The sequence below is a fragment of the Physeter macrocephalus genome, chromosome 21 (genome assembly GCF_002837175.3).
Source record: "Physeter macrocephalus isolate SW-GA chromosome 21, ASM283717v5, whole genome shotgun sequence".
Classification (NCBI taxonomy): domain Eukaryota; kingdom Metazoa; phylum Chordata; class Mammalia; order Artiodactyla; family Physeteridae; genus Physeter; species Physeter macrocephalus.
Window position 1 is genome coordinate 103,517,841 of NC_041234.1, and position 12,478 is coordinate 103,530,318.

A 12,478-nucleotide genomic window follows, 5' to 3' on the forward strand; every position below is an offset into this window, starting at 1 on the left:
CAAAATTCAGCACCCATTTATGATAAAAACTCTCCAGAAAGTAGGCATAGAGGGAACTTACTTCAACATAATAAAGGCCATATACGACAAACCCACAACCAACATCATCCTCAATGGTGAAAAACTGAAATCATTTCCAGTAAGATCAGGAACAAGACAAGGTTGCCCACTCTCACCACTATTTTTCAACATTGTTTTGGAAGTTTTAGCCACAGCAATCAGAGAAGAAAAAGAAATAAAAGGAATCCAAATCGGAAAAGAAGACATAAAGCTGTCAGTGTTTGCAGATGACATGTGGTATACATAGAGAATCCTAATGATGCTACCAGAAAAGTACTAGAGCTAATCAATGCATTTGGTGAAGTAGCAGGATACAAAATTAATGCACAGAAATCTCTTGCGTTCCTATACACTAATGATGAGAAATCTGAAAGAGGAATTAAGGAAACACTCCCATTTATCATTGCAACAAAAAGAATAAAATATCTAGGAATTAACCTACCTAAGGAGAAAAAAGACCTGTATGCAGAAAACTTTAAGACACTGATGAAAGAAATTAAAGATGATACAAACAGATGGAGAGATATACCATGTTCTTGGATTGGAAGAATCAACATTGTGAAAACGACTATACTACCCAACGCTATCTATCTACAGATTCAATGCAATCCCTATCAATCTACCACTGGCATTTTTCACAGAACTAGAACAAAAAATTTCACAATTTGTATGGAAACACAAAAGACCCTAAATATCCAAAGCAATCTTGAGAAAGAAAAACGGGGCTGGAGCAACCAGGCTCCCTGACTTCAGACTATACCGCAAAGCTACAGTAATCAAGACAGTATGGTACTGGCACCAAAACAGAAATATAGATCACTGGAACAGGATAGAAAGTCCAAAGACAAACCCACTCACATATGGTCACCTTATCTTTGATAAAGGAGGCAAGAATATACAATGGAGAAAAGAGATCCTCTTCAATAAGTGGTGCTGGGAAAACTGGACAGCTACATGTTAGACCAAAAGACAACCCTCAGAATGGGAGAAAATATGTGCAAATGAAGTAACTGACAAAGGATTAATCTCCAAAATTTACAAGCAGCTCATGCAGCTCAATATTAAAAAAACAAACAAACAACCCAATCCATAAATGGGCAGAAGACCTAAATAGACATTTCTCCAAAGAAGATATACAGACTGACAACAAACACATGAAAGAATGCTCAACATCATTAATCATTAGAGAAATGCAAATCAAAACTACAATGAGGGATTACCTCACACCGGTCAGAATGGCCATCAGCAAAACATCTACAAACAATAAATGCTGGAGAGGGTGTGGAGGAAAGGGAATCCTCTTGCAATGTTGGTGGGCATGTAAATTGATACAGCCACTATAAGAACAGTGTGGAGGTTCCTTAAAAAACTAAAAATAGAACTACCATATGACCCAGCAATCCGACTACTGGGCATATACCCAGAGAAAACGATAATTCAAAAAGACACACGCACTCCAATATTCATTGCTGCACTATTTACAATAGCCAGGTCATGGAAGCAACCTAAATGTCCATCAACAGATGAATGGATAAAGAAGATGTGGCACATATATACAGTGGAATATTACTCAGCCATAAAAAGAAACGAAATTGAGTTATTTGTAGTGAGATGGATGGACCTATGGGAATATATGGGAATATATGTATATGTATAGCTGATTCACTTTGTTATAAAGCAGAAACTAACACACCATTGCAAAGCTATTATACTCCAATAAAGATGTTATAAAAAATTTTATAATAAAGGAACACCTGACACCACCACCACCACCAAAAATTATACTACCCAATAGTCAGAAACTGGACAGTCAATGTACGCTTCCTATTTATAGCAAGAGCACCATAGCACATACCATGGGGAATTACTAAAATCCATACAAACAAGGCTTGTGTTTTTTTTATGGCATTCATAATGTACTGTAAGCAACAAGGATATACATTCCATGGGTAATGAGACTATGTAAGTATATTTGCTGACACTCACTCTATATTTCCTAGTTGGATAGGCCCAGAAATCAAAATTCTTGAAATGGATTTAAGGGAGACTCTGACCTCTCACCTGTAGTCAATAGAGTGGATCCCAATCTCCCAAATTTATATACACCAGTGACTGGGAGAGCAAATTCTAATCTTATGGTTTTGATCACCTGAAAGTGGGATATATTACACTGTATCTGAGAAAACATATTTATTGAGACAGGAATTGGGCTATTGCTTCTGGGTCCATGGTCAGATGCTCCCAGAAGACAATTTCCTTGTGATCTAGAGCACGCAGTGTCCTCTTCACTTTCCACTGTGAATGGAAGCAGGCATACTCTAAGAAGACATACAGATGGCCAAGAGGCACATGAAAAGGTGCTCAACATCACTAATTATTAGAGAAATGCAAATCAAAACCACAGTGAGGCATCATCTCACACCAGTCAGAATGGGCATCATCAGAAAATCTACAAACAACAAATGCTGGAGAGGGTGTGGAGAAAAGGGAACCCTCTGGCACTGTTGGTGGGAATGTAAATTGATACAGCCACTATGGACAACCGTATGGAGGTTCCTTAAAAAACTAAAAATAGAATTCCCATATGATCCAGCAGTCCCACTACTGGGCCTATACCCTGAGAAAACCATAATTCAAAAAGAGTCATGTACCAAAATGTTCATTGCAGCTCTATTTACAATAGCCAGGTCATGGAAACAACCTAAATGTCCATCGACAGATGAATGGATAAAGAAGAAGTGGCACATATATACCATGGAACATTATTCAGCCATAAGAAGGAATGAAACTGGGTCATTTGTAGAGATGTGGATGGACCTAGAGACTGTCATACAGAGTGAAGTAAGCCAGAAAGAGAAAAACAAATATCATATATTAACGCATATTTGTGGAATCTAGAAAAATGGTACAGATGAACTGGTTTGCAAGGCAGGAATAGAGACACAGATGTAGAGAACAAACATATGGACACCAAGGGGGGGAAAGGGTGGTGTGATGAATTGGGAGATTGGGACTAACATATATACACTAATATGTATAAAATAGATAACTAATGAGAACCTGCTGTATAGCACAGGGAACTCCACTTCTCTGTACGGTAGAAACTAACACAACATTGTAAAACAACTATACCCCAATAAAAAAAATTTAAAAATAAGTGTCTAGACATTGCACAGGGAGGTGGCATCCAGCGTGCTTGCTCTAAATACTCCATTGATCGTAATTTATGGCCACACAGAGAAGGGACAAAATAAGGAAGGGAGATGCGGAGGAAACTAATAATTGCTGCATTCCAGCACTGTGCTAGGTGTTTTCTTTCATGCTCTCTCATTTAATGAAGTAGGTTTGATCTCCAATTTACAGATAAGGAAACTGAGGCTGGGATGTTAATTGATTTGCTCAGGGTCACACAGCCACTGAGTAGCAGAGATGTGAATGAAATCTGCTATTATCTGTTTCAAAGCCCGTATGTTCTCAGTATTGTCTCTTTCAAGGAGCTGCGACCTCAGTAGGTCCAACTCCTTTATTTTAAAAATGCAGAAATTGAGGCCCAGAGCATGAACTACCTTGCCCAAGGTCACGGGTTTCACTAACTTTCCTGTGGCTATACTCTAAGGAAGCAGAGTGAAGAGGACATTGCTAACCCCAGCAGGGCCCTAAGCAGGAGGAAATTTTGCTGTCCTCTTCTGAGGGTGCACATCACCCTCTTTGGCCACTAGGGCAGAGTGGAAACAACAGCAGTGTCTGGACGCCCTTTGGAAATAGTTTTTCACAGCATCATGATGAACACTTTCCATGTGTGACTCATAGGCCAGTCTTCTTTTCCCATTTTCCGAGGAGAAAAAGACACTGTGTGGCTTGAACCAAATTTTAACTCGAAAGTCCTATTTAAACTGAATTCCAAGCTGCGGGCAGCTCTGAAAGACCAGGGCAGTGAAGCTCTAAGCTGGCCTTCACTCCCAGCTCGGCAGAGACAGCAATGGATATGAAGGAGTGCCCCTTCTCATCTCTTACCCAACTCCGAGTCAAACTGTTTATTGCAAACGCGTGGTGTGGGCCTTGCTGGACTATTCCTTGGGGTCGTGGAACTCTCTAGAAATAGATGTAGGAGAAAGATTTTGTGAATTTAGGCCATGAGATTTTTAGGCTCCTCGTGGGAACCAGACTAGGTCCCAGTGTTGATTAGTATCCATGGCTCCTTATAGGAAATCCTGGATTTAATAGTTATTTAGGGTCCAAGCAGATACCATGGTCCCCATTAGCTTTTTTAAAAAAAAATCTTTTAGTTTTTATTTTTTGGCTGTGCTGCGTGGCATGCAGGATCTTAGTTCCCCAACTGGGGATTGAACCCATGCCCCCTGCAGTGGAAGTGCAGGGTCCTAACCACTGGACCACCAGGGAGGTCCCCCCATTGCTTTTAATAGGAACTGGACATACGGACTTCACAGTCAGTCGGTGACTTGAAATACATTCATTGAGTGCTCCCTCGGTGTCAGGATCTGTGCTAGCAGGCTGGAGTTATATGACAGTGAACATCATAGATGTACCCCTATTCTCGTGGAACTTCCTGGATACCATGTGCAGTCACCAGTAAGACAACTAAGAAGGCCCCTGCTTGGAGGATGATGGAGATACGATGACTGAACTCAATGGAGCCCATGCCAGAGAGAAAACATGCTGTGCAGAGGAACTGAGGTCACATCTTGATTTGCTCGATTCAGGCTGGAATGACTGGGGGAAGCAGCGAGTTAGGGGTAGTTCAGAAAGGCCTTCAAAGAGGAAGTAGCTTCGTAGGCCACTCTGGTAGGCAGGCTCTAAGGAGGAGCCTAAAGAGGAAGGCTCTAAGGAGAGACTTGTGAAGAGATGTTAGCAGAAGCCTTGGAAGGACACAACTGTGGAGTCGAGTTTAGCTGCCTGCCCAGTGAGCAGTCTTAGGCTGAAATTCAAGGGTTATGGCTGGGGCTGGCCTAAGAAGAAAGGATGGCGAGTCCCCTAAATTAGGAGTAAGGAACAGCCCACCATCATGGATGGGAGGGGTGGAGCTAGGTGCGTATAACAGAAAATTTATGGTCTGATCCTAATCAATGTGACCTGAGCTAAACTAAGGGAAATCAGGAGACATACTTGTCACTTGTTTTAATGGATTTCCTCTGTTATACCATCCCTCTGGCCCAGAGTAGCAAAGATTGTCCTCCCTGTAGCCTCTTGATGCAGACAGAGGCTTGTAGAGAGAAAAAGAAAGAGGCCAAAGTCCAAAGCTGTGTGATCGTTCGTGGAGCAACTTCTGTGACCTTAGATGGTGGCAAGAGAACCTTATCAGCAGGGTGCCCTAGGTGTAGGCAATCCAGGTACATCCATATCAGGGAGGCAGGGAGGCAGGGAGGCAGGCCTCAGCTGTCAGGTCATTGCAATACTACTGATACTGGGCATTACATTGCTTTACTTGCCCCAAGACTGATTTGAACATAGACTATCACAACTGCAGGGGCCGTTATAAACCATCTACAACAGTGGTTCTTAACCTAATGCTTCTTTTTAATAAGAAAAAGCAAATTAACTCCTGCCATTATCCTGAAGTGGAAAACATACGTGATTCAACCCATCTACACATGTGTTTAAAAAATAAAAATAAAAAAATAATGTCCTGTGATATAAAAGAGGGAAAAGGGGAAATGATTTATTATAAAGCAATATTTGTTTCTATATGTAAAGGCTTGGGCAGAAATACACAAGACAAGCCTGTCCCCCATAATTTCCAAAACCCCTTCTAGAAGGCAGTACTAGCCCTGTTGAGAACCTCTGCTCTGCACTGGCCTTAGTTCCCGCATGGACAAAGCAGATCCCAGAGAAACCAAGGATCACATCATGGGGTCTTTCTTCTGCTGGAGCATAGCAGCTTTTCAGTGAGCTCCACTTAGAGTTTCCAATCAGAAATGTTCTGGAACTCCAAGGCTAGTACCAGGGAGCTCACGTTCTTTTTCTTTTTTTTTTATGAATTTATTTATTTTATTTATTTATTTTTGGCTGCGTTGGGTCTTCGTTGCTGCACACAGGCTTTCTCTAGCTGTGGAGAGTGGGGGCTACTCTTGGTTGTGGTGCGCGGGCTTCTCATTGCAGTGGCTTCTCTTATTGCGGAGCACGGGCTCTAGGCTCCCGGGCTTCAGTAGTTGTGGCACAAGGGCTCAGTAGTTGTGGCTCGCGGGCTCTAGAGTGCAGGCTCAGTAGTTGTGGCGCACGCACTTAGTTGTTCCGCAGCATGTGGGATCTTCTGGGACCAGGGCTTGAACCTGTGTTCCCTGCACTGGCAGGTGGATTCTTAACCACTGCACCACCAGGGAAGCCATAATGTTCTTTTTGATAACTCTTGCTACCATATAGCTCAGTGATTAAAAGCATGGGGTTTGAAGTTAAAATCTTTGAACTTGGGCAGCCACTCAGCAGTTATCTGACCCTGTGCCAGATGCTTACCCTCTCTGACTCTGTTTTCTCATATGTAAATTGGAGATAAGCTAGTACCTACTGCATGGGATTGGTAATAAAGTATGAAAGAAGCCTGATACATAGTAAGCCTCGAGAAGTGGTGTTATTGCTATTAATATCTGTGGCACACCACTAACTGCACCCAGCATTCTGTTAATGCAACTGTCATTACTCCATTGCTACTCTGGCTCCCACCACTACTGCTATAGGGGTCCCCAATGGGGAGCATATCTTCCTTTCAGTAACATTCTCTTGCCCAGCCTAACCTGATCTATTCTCAGATGCATACGATCTTGTGCGAGGCAAGGTATCCTGACTATTCTGGGTTTTGTTCTTTCCTTTGCTGTGCTATAAGGTCTGAAGAATCAGGCCAGAGGGCATTAGTGCATTTCTCAATGCTTCCAAGCTAGTGTCACAGGAAGGAGCCCAGGGACCTCACTTCTTTCCTACTTTCAAGTGAGTTCCCGTCAACCCTCACTGCTGGAACAGCCTTTGTCTCCCCTTCTTTGTTCACATTTTTAATCCTGCTGTGCTGAGAGCCTTCACTATTTATCCCAGGAGGCCTACGTTTCCTGTGTCCTTACGTAAATAAGACTCCTGGCAGCTTACCCTTCTCATCACAGAGTTCCCAAAATAGGAAATTGGATTTGGTCCCCATTGTGACCCTTATCTCAGTAATTTGGATAAACCCTATGATTCCTTTCAACAATAATGAACCTCTGATTTGGGGCTTAGCCAGTTTGCAAGCCTGCAGGGCTCACTCTCATCAGTCTGGAGTCTCACAACAGTGTGGATGGGAGGTACAGCTAGATAGAGGTAGGGGCCTTGGACCTTGGCAAACAACTGACTTCTACAAACAAGTATGTCCCTCACACAGCTGTTAAGACACCTGAACATACACTCGTTCTCCTCCAACCTTTTCTGCCCCTCATGTGAAAACACATTTTCCCAACAACTAATGTAAACAAGGGATCCTGGGAAGTGTTTGTAAGGAATATGTGTGGGGGAGGAGTACTGTGTATAATCCTTTCCAATTTATGCTGAGGTTAGACACCTGCGTGAATTTTATATCCATCCATATTATTATAGCCCCCAAGGCCCAAGGAGATTAAAAAATTTTTTTTCATCATGATTTCTCAAGTTTCTTTTTCACAACTCTGAGAATGTCACACTACTAGTAGCCTTCAGGGTATCTGCTAGCTTCCTGCTGGGGGCTACTCTGTGATGTTTCAATCACAGCAAAGCACAGAGATGGGGAGAAGCATGCACACACTTGCACAACCCAGCATAAAGCCATAATTCTCATGTTGTCCTTGCATACTCAGAAACAACTTCTCTAAACCCTTAGAAACTCTTAGACGAAAGAAGAAAAGAATCCTCAGCTCACTATTTTGTGTTTGAAATATGCAAATCATCATTATTAGAGCCCCTCAAGCATGCAATATCACGTATATTTGAACTGAGCATTCTTGAATATAACTTCCCTATCAATAAAGATATATGAAACTAAAGAGAAATAAGCTGGGACATACTATGCAAGCACGCATGGACATGTGTACACAAACACACACACACACACACACACACACACACACCCCAAATCATTTTCAGAATTTTGTCCCAATGGAACTCATAGTATGAGGATGTCTAAAAAACAGAGATTTAAGCTTAATGTCAATTGTACTTGAGTGAGTAGGAGGAGAACAAAACTGTGAAGTCAACATTCCAGTGGGTTTTGTAAAATCTGGAAATCAACAGAATACTAAAGAAGATAATTGCAGCAGATAGAGAAGCTAGCTCTTTTAAATCCACGTAAGCCATAGAACAGCACATGCCACTATCGACACAGCAGTCTCCATATCTAATCACATCAGTCTTCCATACTGTCTCCGTCACTCCCTGTAGTCACTGAACTGGTTTGTCACCCTCCCTGCAACACTGAATCGTGACCACATGATTTGGTCACAACAGCCTCCCTTCCCAGGTCACACTCTGTGGTCAGCTAATTTAATGGTGCCCTCCTTTCAACCTTCTGTTCAGGTTTCAGCGAAGCCCATTCCAACTACGTATTTGAATTCCTGGCTATGGGAAGTAACAGCCCAGCATGACAGTAAAGAGCTCAGGCTCTGGAGTCAGATAGGACTGGATTTAAAGCCTACTTACTAGCTGTATGATCCCTGGCAAGTTACATAATTTCTCCCAGGCTCAGTTTCCATTTTCTGAAAAATGGAGGTCATAATAGCACTTAGACCACAGGATCACTGTAAAGATAAATGATGTCACCCATGTGAAGTGTCTGGCCCTGTGAAGAGTAGGCATTCAGTAACTAGTAGCCACGGCCACCATCACCATCATCATTATCACCATCATCATTCCTTCTCCCAGTGTGATGAAACTGTCCAGATGACCCTTACCGTTTAACTCTGAAACATTCCACTTATAAAATCCATGGAAGTAAAGAAGCTCCTTTCTTTCAACCTCTGATTTCAATTTACTTGCTATCATACATCCCATGTTTTCCATAACTGTACTAAGTAATTCTAGGATTTTTTTCTGACAGTTACATGCCTGCCCCATGGCTCCAAAGAGTTGTGGTGAGCAAGGTTCCGGCCCTTGGGATACTGCAATGAAAGGTAAGCACTGTCTCCTACTGAGACCACACGCAATGGGAAATTCCTCAAAAGGAGACTGGAGAACTACTAAGAAAGAGGAATTCAATGCTGATAACCAAACTATGGCAAATGCATACTATACCCAGGAGTGCAATGTGAAAGCTACCACCCTAGACCTCAGGAAGACAAATCCTAACAAATGTTAACCAACTTCTCCCTTCTCCCAGCACCCCCCTTCCACACTGAAGAAGAGTAGCACAGCAGTAGAGTCCTCACATTCCAGGACACTATTGGTCCATTGTCTTAGGAGTTCAAGAGTCTGCCTCTCTCTTGGGACCTCCTCTCCAGGCAGTCTCTTGCTTCCACAAGGTTAAACAGGTATCAGCTCTCTTTTCTCTCTCTCTCTCTCTCTCTCTCTCTCTCTCTCTCTCTCTCTCTCTCTCTCTCTCTCTCAGCTTGATTCCTTTCATCCTCATTTGTTAGATATTTCTACTCTGGTACCAAGAAAATACATGTCAGTCAGTGGGAAGCAGAATAAAAGATAAAGGCAACAGAGTAAAAGAGCCAGAACCAGAGTCAGAGCTTAAACCAAACCTTAGCCCAGTAGCCCTTCATCCCATGGAATAAAAGCCCATTTCAGCTTCTCTTGATATAACAGGCGTTGTTGGAGCTCCACCTATGTCCCTCAGTCCTTTCCATGTGCTTGGGCTGAGTTCCAACTGCCAGTATCTGCATGACTGCTTGAGGACTCTTTTCCCAGAACTGTAGATCTCTATGCTGCCTATATGTGCAGCAATCTAAAAAATGCCAGTGAATTAACACACCGCAGGAGTGGTAAGATGTGGCTCATAAGTTGGTGTATAAATACTTCAGCTCCCTTGCCTCTTGGTGGGATAATTCTGAGGTGTATGTGTTGCACCATTTTCCAGAGGTTCCCTATATGATTAAGTGTTAGTCCCCCACTGTGGTAGCTGGCTCAATAGCATACTCTTTTTAAAAAAAATTTTATTGAGGTATAGTTGATTTACAATATTCTGTAATAACCTATAGAGGAAAAGAATCTGAAAAAGAATGGATATATGTATATGTATAACTGATTCATTTTGCTGTATACCTGAAACTAACACAACATTGTAAATCAATAGCATACTCTTTACTGACTGCCTTTATTTTCTTTCCAGCTATCCCATTCCCTTACAGGTGTTACCTGCAATTCCCGAACAAACCATTTTCATTCAAATCCTTGTCTCAGGGTCTGATTCCTAGAGAACCTAAGCTAAGATTCCATGATTACCCTTGAGTCAGTTGATAAAGAACCATGAATGAAGCAGAATCTTTCCCAAAGTGTTTTTGCTATTTTGTCTTACAATAATCTCTGTAATGAACCTCTGGATCTTAAGTCATACCCTAATGAGTACCTATCAGCCAAATGGGATATAGAGAAAGTAACTATAGATCTGATACAGTATAATGTACTTACATAATTTCCTCTTGAGAATACCAATCTTCTAAATCTAAGAGATGTGGAAAATCATCATTTTACTATGAAGTAGGAATGTTGGGATCAAGGGTCATTTTCACAAATTGGCAAATTAAGGGGATGAGAAAAAGCCGCTCCTGATCACTAAAAAACATGAACTTTCTCTGAATAATCCAAGTGAATACAGAAATGCTTGCCAAGATTTGTTTGAAAATGTTTTTTTGAAAAAATTAAGGATAAATATTTCTGAAAGCAGCTGAATACATTTATAAAGAAAGTATAAATGGAACAATATGCCAACAGCTTCAACAATAGATGAATGACAAAATCAACAGCAAAAGTAAAAACTGTCATTTTTGAGTACTTAAGTGTAGACACTTTGCTAAACGTTTTATGTACATTATTTCAGCTAATCCTCACAATAATTCTTGAAGGTATTATTTTTTAATCCCCAGTTTACACATGAGGAAAATGAGGTGCAGAAAGGTTGAGTAATGCTTCCGGGGTCACACAGCTAGTAAATGTCATAGATAGGATCCGAAATCATGTTTTTCTATTCCAAAGCGTTTGCATTTTCTAATTACCTCTTTGCTTCTCACTCATATACTTTTCTATAGCTGTCTACTGTGTTTCTCTTCATGTGTGTTTATTACTTTCAATAAAGATCAATTGTAAAATGTAGAACTAAATGTGATTTAATGTTTAAACCTTATAATAGTTTATAACAACTTTATATAAATAAACTGAGTCCTGAGACAAAATCCTTAAGTCATGTGTCTGATCTGGGATTCATAAATTATAGTTGTCATATTCATAATGAGTGGAAAGCACATCATATGCCCAATCAGGTCTGTACATTCCATATACCCGGCTTTTTGACACCATCAAATCTGGCATGGTTTATACTTTTGATGTGGCCACTGAGTTCCAAATTGTCACATTCCTGATTCAGAACCTAGCAGAGAGACTTGCACATAGTAGGCTTTCAATAAATGGATTGAACTGAGTCCCAAGTTTCCTTACTGGTTTCCAGGCCCAAGGCCCTTGCCTAAGTTTGAGACTATAATCAACCCAGTCACCAGGATTTCAGGCCGTCGCTTTCTCTCCTCTGAAGTCAGTGATGAGAAGCTTCTTCTTTGACCTCCCCCCACCACCTTCCCAGCCCTGGACAATTTTCCAAGTGTTCTCCTGGGTCCTAAAGCTTGATTTCTAGATCCTCAGGTTCCGATGTTCCTGGGCGCTGACAAAAGATCCTAACTATTCCTCAGAAGTGCTCCGTGCCTTCCTGCCTCTTTGTTTACAGTATTCCCTTGGTCTGGAATATCCCCCTCCCCCATGTCTTGGCTTCCGCCTGGCTCTTGTCTCAGCTTCATGAACCTTGCCTGAACCAGGTGCAGATGTAATTCCAGCCCCAGCCTCCAGTCCCTGCTCTCCAGACCAGCTGGGAGTACTTACTTCAGCCTACTGGGGTCTCCAACCTTGACCTGGCCCCTCAGATCTGGTGCTGGCCAGTGTGAACCTAATAAGGAGGCAGAGTACCCTGAGAGGTTGCCACCAGTATGTCTGTTTCCGCTGGAGGCCTGGTTTCCAGCATGTGCCTGCAAATATCTAACTTATTTACTCATCCTGCCTTTTGTTTGAGTTCTTTGAACACAGCAGGTTTCCCCAAACGATTTCAGACAGTACAGAAAGAACCCTGCCCTCATCAGTTCATGAGTGAAATGGCAAGTCAGGCCTGTAAATAGGATTCTGACCTTTTCTAAGGCTCAGCTGCCTGTAGAGACATGCAGCCCTGCAGCATGTCCCCCACAGAGATGCAGGGCCCGGACAGGAGGTGGGAAGATGA

General features: G+C 42.0%; 1 long non-coding RNA gene and 1 other non-coding gene across 2 annotated transcripts in view; both read right to left on the minus strand.

The window, feature by feature from the left end:
* LOC129391730 (uncharacterized) overlaps positions 1 to 12,478 on the minus strand; it is a 130,064-nt gene that overhangs the window by 88,852 nt on the left and 28,734 nt on the right. The window lies entirely within an intron of this gene.
* On the minus strand, positions 4,389 to 4,461 carry TRNAG-UCC (transfer RNA glycine (anticodon UCC)). Its single transcript has one exon. It is a non-coding gene; the product is annotated as a tRNA-Gly (tRNA).